The sequence below is a fragment of the Bos taurus genome, chromosome 23, assembly GCF_002263795.3.
Source record: "Bos taurus isolate L1 Dominette 01449 registration number 42190680 breed Hereford chromosome 23, ARS-UCD2.0, whole genome shotgun sequence".
NCBI classification, from domain to species: domain Eukaryota; kingdom Metazoa; phylum Chordata; class Mammalia; order Artiodactyla; family Bovidae; genus Bos; species Bos taurus.
The window spans coordinates 4,903,402-4,916,071 of NC_037350.1; the positions used below are offsets into that span (position 1 = coordinate 4,903,402).

At 40.7% G+C, this 12,670-nt stretch overlaps 1 protein-coding gene across 4 annotated transcripts in view; it reads left to right on the forward strand.

Annotated features, from left to right (window-relative positions):
• HMGCLL1 (3-hydroxymethyl-3-methylglutaryl-CoA lyase like 1) overlaps positions 1-12,670 on the forward strand; it is a 199,707-nt gene that overhangs the window by 113,965 nt on the left and 73,072 nt on the right. The gene's annotated exons all lie outside the window — the stretch shown is intronic.

Here is a 12,670-nt window from a genome sequence, read left to right on the forward strand (position 1 = left end):
AATATCACCAGAAGTTGAGTGGTTTTCTTTGTTTTGTTTAATTTAAATTTTATTTTTAATCGGAGGATAATTACTTTAAAATATTGTGATGGCTTTTGCCATACATCAACATGAGTTAGCCACAGACATACGAAGCATGTCTCCTGCCTCTTAAATCTCCCTCCCACCTCCCTCCCTATTCCACCTTAAATAGATTGTCACAGAGCACTGAGTCTGGGTTCCCTGCATCATACAATAAATTGCCAGTGGCCATCTATTTTATATATGGTAATGTATATGTTCCAGTACTGCTCTCTCAAAGCATGCCACCTTCTCCCTCCCCCACTGTGACCAAAAGTCTATCCTTTAGGTCTGGGTCTACTTTGCTACCCTGCATGTAGGATCATCAGTACCATATTTTTAGATTCCATATATATGTGTTAATATATAGTATTTGTCACTCTCTTTCTGACTTACTTCACACTGTATAATAGGCTCTAGGTTCATGACCTAACTAGAATTGACTCAAATGTGTTCCTTTTTATAGCTGAGTAATATTCCATTGTGTGTATATATACCAATATTTCTTCATCCATTCATCTGTCAGTGGACATCTAGGTTGCATCCATATCCTCAGTTCAGTTCAGTTCAGTTGCTCTGTCATGTCCGACTCTTTGTGACTCCATGGACTGCAGCATGCCAGGCTTTCCTGTCCATCACCAACTCCTGGAGCTTGCTCAAATTCATGTCCACAGAGTCGGTGATGCCATTCAACCATCTCATCCTCTGTCATCCCCTTCTCCTCCTGCCTTCAATCTTTCCCAGCACCAGGGTCTTTTCCAGTGAGTCAGTTCTTCACATCAGGTGTCCAAAGTATTGGAGCCTCAGTTTCAGCATCAGTCCTTCCAATGAATATTCAGGACTGATTTCCTTTAGGATGGACTGGTTTGTCCCTTGCAGTCCAAGGGACCCTCAAGAGTCTCCTCAAACACCACAGTTCAAAAGCATCAATTATTCAGTGCTCAGATTTCTTTAGGGTCCAATTCTCACATCCATACATGACTATCGGAAAGCCATACTTTTGACTAGATGGACCTTTATCAGCAACATAATGTCTCTGCTTTTCAATGCTTTCTGGATTGGTCATAGCTTTTCTTCCAAGGAGTAAGAGTATTTTAATTTAATGGCTGCAGTTACCATCTGCAGTGATTTTGAAGCCCAAGAAAATAAAGTCTTTCACTGTTTTCACTGCTTCCCCATCTACTTGCCATGAAGTTACAGGACCAGATGGAGAAGGCAATAGCACCCCACTCCAGTACTCTTGCCTGGAAAACCCCATGGACGGAGGAGTCTGGTGGGTTGCAGTCCATGGGGTCACTAAGAGTCGGACACGACTGAGCGACTTAGCAGCAGCAGCAGCAGCATGGGACTCGATGCCATGATCTTAGTTTTTTGAATGTTGAGTTTTAAGCCAGCTTTTTCACTCTTCTCTTTCACTTTCATTAAGAAATTCTCTAGCCATTGTAAATAGTGCTTCAGTGAACACTGGGGTACATGTGTCTTTTTCAATTATGATTTCTTAAGGGTGTATGCCTAGTAGTGGGATTGCTGGGTCATAGGGGCTTCCCTGGTGGCTCAGCTGGTAAAGAATCCACCTGCAATGCGGGAGACCTAGGTTCAGTCCCTGATTTGGGAAGATCCCCTGGAGAAGGGAATGGCTACCCACTCCAGTATTCTGGCCTGGAGAATTCCATGGACTGTATAGTCTATGGGGTCATAAAAAGTTGGACATGACTGACTGACTTTCACTTTCATAATAATTTTATTTCTAGTATTTTAAGGAATCTCCATACTGTTCTCCATAGTGGCTGCATCGGTTTGCATTCCCATTAACAGTGCAAAAGGGTTCCCTTTTCTCCATATCCTCTCCAGCATTTATTGTTTGTAGACTTTTTGATGATGCCCATTCCTACCAGTGTGAGATGTCTCATTATAGTTTTGATTTGCATTTTCTAACAATGAACAATGTTGAACATCATTTCATGTGTTTACTAACCATCTGTATGTCTTCCATGGAGACATGTCTGTTTACATACTGCTCACTTTTTGATTGGGTTATTTGTTTTTCTGGAATTGAGCTGCATGAACTACTTGTATATTTTGGAGATTAATCCTTTGTCAGTTGTTTCATTTGCTATTATTTTCTCCCATTCTGAGGGCTATCTCTTGTCCTTGCTATAGTTTCTTTCCTTGTGCAAAAACCTTTGAGTTTAACTAGGTCTCATTCGTTTATTTTTATTTCCATGACTCTAGGAGAGGAGATCATAAAGGATCTTTTATGATTTATGTCAAAGATTGTTCTGCCTAAGTTTTCCTCTAAGAGTTTTATAGATTCTGGTTTTACATTTAGATCTTTAATTCATTTTGAATTTATTTTTGTGTATGGTGTTAGAAAGTGTTCTGATTCTTTCTTTTACATGTAGCTGTCTAGTTTTCCCAGCACCCCTTATTGAAGAGATGGTCTTTTCTTCATCGTATATTTTGTCAAAGACAGGTGTGTGGACTTATCTCCAGGCTTTCTATCTTTTTCCATTGATATATATATTTCTGTCTTTGTGTCAGTATCATACTGTCTTGACAACTGTATATAGTCTGAAGTGAGGAAGGTTGATTCCTCAAGCTCCATTCTTCTTTCTCAAGATTGCTCTGATACTCAGAATCTTTTATGTTTCCATACAAATCGTGAAATTTTTTGTTCTAGTTCTGCAAAAAATACCATTGATAATTTGATAGGGATTGCGATTGAATCTGTAGATGGCTTTGGATAGTATAGTCATTATCATAATATTCATTCTTCCAACTCAAGATCATGGTGTATCTCTCCATTTGTGTTGTCTTTAATTTCTTTCATCAGTGTCTTATCATTTTCTGCATACAGGCCTTCTGTGTCTTTAGGTAAATTTTCTCCTAAGTATTTTATTCTTTTTGTTGCAGTAGTAAATAGGATTGTTTCCTTAATTTTTCTTTCGGATTTTTTATTGTTACTGTACAGGCATGCAAGAAATTTCTGTGTACTAATTTTGTATCCTGAGATTTTATTCACTGTTTAGTGCTAATAGTTTTCTGTTGGCATATTTAGGGTTTTCTATGTAAAGAATCATGCCATCTGCAAACGGTGAGGGCTTTACTTCTTTTCCAATCTGAATTCCTTTTATTTTTTTTTTCTTCTGTAATTTCTGTGGCTACAACTTCCAAATTATGTTGAAAAATAGTAGTGAGAGCAGGCATCCTTGTCTTGTTCCTGATTTTAGAGGAAATGCTTTCAGTTTTTCACCATTGATAATAATATTTTCTGTGGGTTTGTTGTATATGGCCTGTTTTAGGTTCAAGTATGTTGCTTCTGAGGAGGGCATGGCAACCCACTCCAGTATTCTTGCCTGGAGAATCCCTGTGGACAGAAGAGTCTGTTCGGCTACTGTATATGAGGTCACAGAGAGTTGGACACAACTGAGCATTTAAGCACAGCACAGTATGTTCCTTTAATGCCAACTTTCTGGAGACTTTTTTTTAAAAAATCATGAATCAGTATTGAATTTTGTCAAAAACTTTCTCTGAATTTATTGAAATGATCATATGGTTTTTATCTTTCAATTTGTTAATACGGTGTATCACATTGATTGATTTGCATATATGTTGAATAATCCTTGCATCTGAGGAATAAATCTCACTTGATCATGATATATGGTCTTTTTAATGTGTTTTCAGATTCTGTTTCCTAGAATTTTATTGTGAATTTTTGCATATGTTCATCAGTGATATCAGAGAAGGCAATGGCACCCCACTCCAGTACTCTTGCCTGGAAATCCCATGGACGGAGGAGCCTGGTAGGCTGCAGTCCATGGGGTCGAGAAGAGTCGGACATGACTGAGCGACTTCACTTTCACTTTTCACTTTCATGCACTGGAGAAGGAAATGGCAACCCACTCCAGTGTTCTTGCCTGGAGGATCCCAGGGACGGGGGAGCCTGGTGGGCTGCCGTCTATGGGGTCGCACAGAGTCGGCCACGACTGAAGCGACTTAGCAGCAGCAGCAGCAGCGGCAGTGGTACTGGCCTATAATGTTCTTCTTTGTGGCATCTTTGTCTGGTTTTGGCATCAGGGTGATAGTGGCCTCATAAAATGAGTTTGGGTGTTTTCCTTCCTCTGCAATTTTCTGGAAGAGTTTGATCAGGATAGACATCAGCTCTTCTCTAAACTTTTGGTAGAATTCATGTGTGGATTTGTCTGTGGAGTCATTTGGCTGTTAATTTATGTTTTTTGGAAGATTTTTTATTAAAATTTTGATTTTAGTGTTTGTGATTGGTCTGTCCATAGTTTCTCTTTCTTCCCGGTTTAGATTGGATAGGTATACTTCTCTAAGAATTTGTCCATTTCTTCCAGGTTATCTATTTTATCCACACATAGTTCTCATAGTAGTCTCTTACGATCCTTTTTATTTCTGTGAATTCTGTTGTAATTTCTCCATTTTCATTTCTGATTTTATTGATTTGAGTCTTCTCCTTTTTTTCTCTTGATGATTCTGGCTAACAGTTTGTCAGTTCTGTTTATCTCCTAAAGAACAAACTTTTAGTTTTATTGGTCTTTGCTCATGTCTCTTTCATTTCTTTTTCATTGATTTCATCTCAGATCTTTATGATTCCTTTTCTTCCACTAATGTTAGGGGGTTTTGTCCTTCTTTCTCTAGTTGCTTTAGGTGTAAGATTAGGTTATCTATTTGATGCCTCTTGTTTCTTCATGTAGACTTGTATTGCTATAAACTTCCCTCTTAGCATGACTTTTACTGCATCCTGTAGGTTTTAAGTTGTTGTGTTTGTCATTTGATGCTCGGTTTATTTTGATTTCCTTTCTGATTTCTTTAGTGATCTGTTCATTATTCAGAAGATAATTCTTTAACATGTGAATTCAGAAACGCATTTCCATGTGTTTGTGTTTTTTATAGTTTTTTTTTTTTTTTTCCTGTAGTTGATACCTAATATTATACTGTTGCAGTCGGAAAAGATGCTTGAAATGATTTCAGTTTTCTTAAATTTATCACAGTCCAAGATGTGATCTTTTCTGGAGAATGTTCCATGTACACTTGAGTAAAAAGTGAAATCTATTGTTTTGGATGAAATGTCCTGTAGATATCAATTAGGTCGAAGGTAATGTTTAAAGCTTGTGTTTCCCTATTAATTTTCTGTCTGTATGATCTGTCCACTGGTATGAATGGGGTATTAAAGTCCCCCACTCTTACTGTGTTATTGTCTATTTCTCCTTTAATAGCTCTTAGCGTTTGCCTTATGTTTTCAGGTGCCCCTGTGTTGGGTGCATATATATTTATAATTGTTACCTCTTCTTGGTTTGATCCCTTGATCATTATATAGCAGCCTTGTTTGTCTCTTGTAATGGTCTTTATTTTAAAGTCTGTTTTATCTGAAATGAGTATTGCTACTCCTATTTTCTTTTGATTTCTGTTTTCTCCAAGCTTCTTGGATTTGAGTGGCTGTTTCCTTTCCCTTGTCAGGGAAGTTTTCGACTATAATGTCCTCAAATATTTTCCCATGCCCTTTCCTTTTATCTTCTTCTTCTGGGACCCCTATGATTTGAATGTTGTGGCACTTAATGTTGTCCCAGAGGTCTCTGAGACTGTCCTCATTACTTTTTATTATTTTTTTCTTTATTTTGTTCTGCTTCAGTTATTTCCAGCGTTCTATCTTCCAGCTCACTTATCTGTTATTCTGCTTCCGGTACTCTGTGGTTGGCTCCCTTCAGTGTATTTTCAGTCTCAGTTATTGCATTGTTCATTGTTGATTGTTTATTCTTTAATTTTTCCAGGTCCTTGTTAAACTTTCCTTGAATCATCTCAATTTGTGCCTTTAGTCTCTTTATCTGTGCCCCCATTTGATTTTCAAGATTTTGGATCATCTTTACTATTATTACTCTGGATCCTTTTTCAGGAAGACTGCCTATTTCCTCTTCATTTGTTTGGTCTTGTGGGTTTTTACTATGTTCCTTCATCTGCTGCGTATTTCCCTGTCTTTTCATTTTTCTTAATTTACCATGTTTGGGGTCTCCTTTCTGCAGGCTGGAAGGTCATAACTCCTCTTAATTGTGGAGACTGTACCCCAACTGGTGAGGTTGGATCAGTGCATTGTGAAGGTTTTCTGGATGCGGGGACTTGTGCTTGTGTTCCCATGGATGGAGCTGGATCTTGTCTCTCTGGAGGGCAGTGGTGTGTCCAGTAGTGTGTTTGGGAGTGTCTGTGGGTTTGCTATGGCTTTGGGCAGCCTGTCTGCTAATGTGCAGAGTTGTGCTCCTGTTTAGCTGAAGAATTGGCATGGCACATCCATCCCGGAGCTCACTGGCTTTTGAATAGGGCTTGGCCTTAGTGTTGATGTGGAAGCCTTTGGGAGGGCTCACACCTATTAATGTTCCATGGGGTTTGGACTTCTCTGGTGGTCCAAAGTCCTAGAGTCAAGTCCCCTGCTTCTGGGGTTCTGGCCCATCCACTAACAGCAACATCAAGGCTTCACAGGTCACACAGCGCAGAAGACAAGCACCCTGGATTAATGGCAAAAAAACTTTTACTAGGCAAAAACATCCAAAGAGTTTCACATACTTATATTGGAAAAAGAAGAGGGGGTAAGGAGAAAAAGAAGAAAGAAGGATAAACAGAGGGTTCTAAGGTGAAGAGAGGAATCAAGCCAATAAGTAAACCCCTAAGTGAAAATGGATACTATATATTAGACTCTCAAAGCTACAGAATTAAAAACAATAAATCAAAAATCAAGCATCAAAAACATGGAAAATATTACTCTCAAAAATACAAAATCAAAACATCACAACAAAAATAAAAATCCATGCAATTGATTTAAAACTAATTTTTTTAAAGGAAAAAGTATGTTATAAAAATATAAAAGGAGTAATAAAGAACCATATTAAGTGGTGCTGGGAAAACTGGTCAACCACTTGTAAAAGAATGAAACTAGAACACTTTCTAACACCATACACAAAAATAAACTCAAAATGAATTAAAGATCTAAACGTAAGACCAGAAACTATAAAACTCTTAGAGGAGAACATAGGCAAAACACTCTCCGACATAAATCACAGCAGGATCCTCTATGACCCACCTCCCAGAATATTGGAAATAAAAGCAAAAATAAACAAATGGGACCTAATTAAACTTAAAAGCTTCTTCACAACAATGGAAACTATAAGCAAGGTGAAAAGGCAGCCTTCAGAATGGGAGAAAATAATAGCAAATGAAGCAACTGACAAACAACTAATCTCAAAAATATGCAAGCAACTCCTGCAGCTCAATTCTAGAAAAATAAACAAAAGAACTAAACAGACATTTCTCCAAAGAAGACATACAGATGGCTAACAAACACATGAAAATATGCTCAACATCACTCATTATCAGAGAAATGCAAATCAAAACCACAATGAGGTACCATTTCACGCCAGTCAGAATGGTGCGATCCAAATGTCTACAAGCAATAAATGCTGGAGAGGATGTGGAGAAAAGGGAACTCTCTTACACTGTTGGTGGGAATGCAAACTAATACAGTCACTATGAAGAACAGTGTGGAGATTCCTTAAAAAACTGGAAATAGAACTGCCATACGCCCCAGCAATCCCACTGCTGGGCATACACACCGAGGAAACCAGAATGGAAAGAGACATGTGTACCCCAGTGTTCATCACAGCACTGTTTATAATAGCCAGGACATGGAAGCAACCTAGATGCCCATCAGCAGATGAATGGATAAGAAAGCTGTGGTACATATACACAATGGAGTATTACTCATCCATTAAAAAGAATACATTTGAATCAGTTCTAATGAGGTAGATGAACTGGAGCCTATTATACAGAGTGAAGTAAGCCAGAAAGAAAAACACCAATACAGTATACTAACGCATATATATGGAATTTAGAAAGATGGTAATGATAACCCTATATGCGAGACAGTAAAAGAGACACAGATGTATAGAACAGTCTTTTGGACTCTGTGGGAGAGGGCAAGGGTGGGATGATTTGGGGGAATGGCACTGAAATGTGTATAATATCATATATGAAACAAATTGCCAGTCCAGGTTCAATACAGGATGCTCAGGGCTGGTGCACTGGGATGACCTGGAAGGATGGTATGGGGAGGGAGGTGGGAGGGGGGTTCAGGATGGGGAACACACGTACGCCCATGGAGGATTCATGTTGCTGTGTGGCAGAACCAATACAATATTGTAAAGTAAAAAAAAAAATAAAAAGACAATATGAGGAAAATAAAAGGAGAAAAGAGGTGAGGGATATATAGAGAGTGGAAGCGAGAGGAATGTCCAAGTGTTTCCCCCTTCTACCTACTCCAGTTGAGCTGCCACTCAGAACGTCCTCCAGCATATCTAAGAAGGCCTCTAGACCTGTTGGGGGCAGTTCAGAGTCACCTTGGACTCAGATCTTCCCTTGTTCCAGCTTGCACTTGCTCTCAAATTCTACAGTTGCTCCTAAAGTGCACAGACCCAGACTAATTGCAGGAGTGTAAACTGCTGGACATGCCCTGTCCAGGATGCTTTCCCCTTCTTTGATTTGCTCATGCAGCACCTGGTGTTCCACTTTGATGCTGTTTGTGAGTCTCTCTCCAGTGTCCGTCCTCCACTCAGATACAAGGAGGTGAACGGAGCTGCTATTAGGGCTCAGTTGTGCTGAGAAGACCAAGGGTTACCACAAACGCCGCTGGGGTGTGTGGGGAGCACTTCCGTGGTGTTGGCCAGTGGAGGTTGCCACAGTCCGAGGCGGGTTGTGAACTTCCCCAGGGGAGTTGGTCCCTGGTTTGTGACAACCTGGTTATAGCTGAGCCACTCAGGCTCCCAGGAAGACGTGGGTAGAGACCCACAGCCAATCACAGCTTGTGGTCTTTGGGGTTGAGACTGTAGCAGCCGGCTGCCTTCTGCCTCTGGCTCACGAGCCATCTTCTCTGCGTCTGGGGCTATAGACTCCAGCCACTTTCCCTGCTTCGGCATTCACCAGGGTGGGGTCCTTTGTCCTGTGAGAGTGCAGCATTAGAACGTGGTGTCACAGCCTTCCCATGCGGATGACCTCTTGCTTCTCTGAAGGTTCCAGAATTTTCCCTGATGTGCCTCTGTGGTGTCATGTTAGTCCCCTCAGAGTATCTTCACAGTCAACCCCGGTCCTCTCCTGAGGACTGGCCCTCCAGATCTGAGCCTCTGCCCCCAGCTCCCCCTCGCTGTGGGTGAAAGCGAGCCTGTGAGCTGCTTCTCAGCAGAGAAGTCCTGTTTGGTACCATCTCTGTGGTGAATTCTCCATTTTGCCTTTGGAGCACCTTTCTCTCTGTGCTCCCCTCTGAGTTTCCAAAGCTCCCCACTGCCCCTGCGTGTGAGGGGATTTCCTGGTATGCAGAAACATTTCCTCCTTCATACCTCCCTCCCAAGGGTGCAGGCCCCCAACCCCTAATCCTCTGTCTCCCTTCTCTTCTTTGTCTTTTTCTCTATCTCATTTCTGAGCAGATTGGTTTGCCTTTGTGGAAGTCTGGGGTCCTCTGCCAGCATTCAGAAGATGTTCTTCAGGAATTGTTCCACATGCTGAGGAGATTTCTTGATACATTTGTGAGGGAGAAGGTGGTCTCCCCATCCTATTCCTCTGCCATCTTGAAGGTCTCCTTGAGTTGTTTTCAATTTTGGCAGTGCAGTAATTTTTAATTTTAATATATTGATAGTTTGATTCTATCCCCTGAGCTTCTGATTTAAGTTGTTTGGCTTGTCCTACCCATTAGTGTCTTTTGCTTTTAAGCTCTCTAAGATGATTCTGTATAGCCAAGCCTGAGAAGCACTGTAGTAGACTGCCTGGGAAGAGCAGAAGTCTAGAAACTAACATCTGCCACCAAAGCAGGTATGGCAGCCTCTTTCCATGACAGAGGCCTCTTCACATTCATGAAAATGCCTCACTTTTTACCAGGGGTTGGCAAGCTTATTCTACTAAGAGCCAGGTAGTAATGGCAACCCACTCCAGTACTCTTGCCTGGAAAATCCCATGGACAGAGGTGCCTGGTGGGCTGCAGTCCACGGGGTCCCTAAGAGTTGGATACGACTGAGCGTCTTCACTTTTACTTTTTACTTTCATGCATTGGAGAAGGAAATGGCAACCCACTCCAATGTTCTTGCCTGGAGAGTCTCAGGGACAGGGGAGCCTGGTGGGTTGCCGTCTATGGGGTCGCACAGAGTCGGACATGACTGAAGTGACTTAGCAGCAGTAGCAGCAGCAGTAATGTTTTAGGTTTTGTGAGTCAGATGATCTTTGATGGAGCTGCTGCTGCTGCTAAGTCGCTTCAGTCGTGTCCGACTCTGTGCGACCCCATAGACGGCAGCCCACCAGGCTCCCCCATCCCTGGGATTCTTCAGGCAAGAACTCTGGAGTGGGTTGCCATTTCCTCCTCCAATTCATGAAAGTGAAAAGTGAAGTGAAGTTGCTCAGTCATGTCCGACTTGTAGCGACACCATGGACTGCAGCCCACCAGGCACCTCTGTCCATGGGATTTTCCAGGCAAGAGTATTGGAGTGGGGTGCCATTGATGCAGCTACTATTCTGTTATTATAATGCAAAATAGCCATGGAATGTAGGTGAGCAGATGGGTATAGCTTTGTTCCAATAAGATTTTTGTTTGCATGAGAGTGATGAGCAAGATTTGGCCTCTGGACCTTCCCTTGCCAACTTCTACTTTAGGGAGTTAATGTACAGTTAATGAACATAGTTGAGAGCCATTGCATTCACTTTGCAGAATGTTGCCCCATGTGTGAATAGGTTATTAAAAAGGTGGAGAAGAATGTGTGAAGATAACATGCAATGGAGGGTGAGGACCAGGTCAAGCACAGGCCAGGGCAAGGCTGGTGGAGAAGCTTGAGTGAGTGAAAATGTACCCCGAGAGAGTTAGGGGCATGGCATGAAAGGGGGGCTTGGCCAGGCTTCGCCACTGGAGTTGAGAAGGTAGGTGAGGTGTGTGTGTATTTTATATTGTCTTACACTTGTTGTTTCTTGCTTGCTTTGGTTTTCGCCTTTAGTAGGATGGCAAAACAAGGATGGTTTCTGCCTTTACGGGGGTGTAGTTAGAGAGTCTGGATTTCATTTTTAATCATATTTAGATATTTTGGGTTCAGAATAAATGTACTTCTATTTTCAACACGTTATCATCATTGTAGCTGAATTGAAAATATGTGTCCTTTTACCTCCCTTGACATCTTCTCCAGGGCTGTGTTCACATCAGAACATTGTCTTTTCCACATATCTTCGTTAAATTTGTAAAAATCACTCAAGCATTAAGTTTAAATTGTAGTGATTGAAAGATCGGAGAGATGGATTTCCTGCCCAGCAGAGCTTCCAAAGTTTACTAAAATGTATCCTCTTTTCTCCTCCTCTGTCCTCATAATTGATTGCCTGGCTATGGAACTGCTTAGTTATTTTAATTCTAAAAACCCAAATTTTATTCACACATTGATACTTTTGAAATTCAGTTGCATCTTTAGGATCAATGGATGTATACTGAATTATTGAATCTCTGTTTCATGTTTTCACTACAAAACCTGTTGTGAAGTTTATAGCATATCTTCCAAATGACATCTTTTTAAAAAAAAATTTCAAGTATAGTTGACTTAAAATGTGTTAATTTCTGCTGTACAGCAAAGTGATCCAGTTACACACATATATATATATATATATACACATATCAAGGAGACGTGGGATCATCTTTGGTCATGTTTTTGCCTCCACCCTTTTGTGGCACCCACTTCCAGAGTTCATGATGAGTTGCATTTTGGAAAACAAATTGGATCTTGTCATATAAGTGTTTCAAAATAATTTTGAGTGATCTTAAAGTTTCAACTCCATGGCAAGCATTCAAGACCTTGCTATCTAAAGCCTTTCGTATTTGGCCCCAAAGAACTGGGTCTCCAGTCTTCCCCACCACCACTCTCCCTTGTGTGAACTGCTTAATTCCTGATGACCAGGCATATGATGCATTATATTCATAGTGTTGTAAAGTCTCTGAGAAATCTTTAATAAAACAGGATTGGTGTTGAGCTGAAAATAGCTAAAAAGAGACTTTTCCTAAAGTTTCATACTTTCAGATGGAAATGTATCATTCTTGCAGGAAAGGCTTGACTTTTTATATTAAATGGTTGAAGAAGCTTATGGAGTATCTTTTTTGGAGCCGTTTAAACACAGATTAGACAGTCTTTGATTGTCTTGGGGATGATTTAGGTAGACCCACGAGAGATAGGCAAGGTGAAGTTTGAGTCTGTGGTCAGGTCTAAGAGTTGTGGGGTGATTAATGACTGTATCTTGGTGAGGTCAAACATCCAGACAGAAATGAAGAGAAAAGTTCAGTTAGTCATCTACTTGGTGCCTACATGATTCCAAAGACCTGGATATTTAACAGTTGAGTGTATGTACTTATTTAAATAAAACAGTACATCACAGGACTCTCTTGGTGGTCCAGTGGTTAAGACTCCATGCTTCCACTGCAAAGGGTGCAGGTTCAATCCCTGGTCAGTGAACTAAGATTCCACATGCCACATGGAACAACCAAAAAATTTTTTTTAAAAAACAACAAAAATAAAAATATATCTCTCTGGTATTTTCTGCT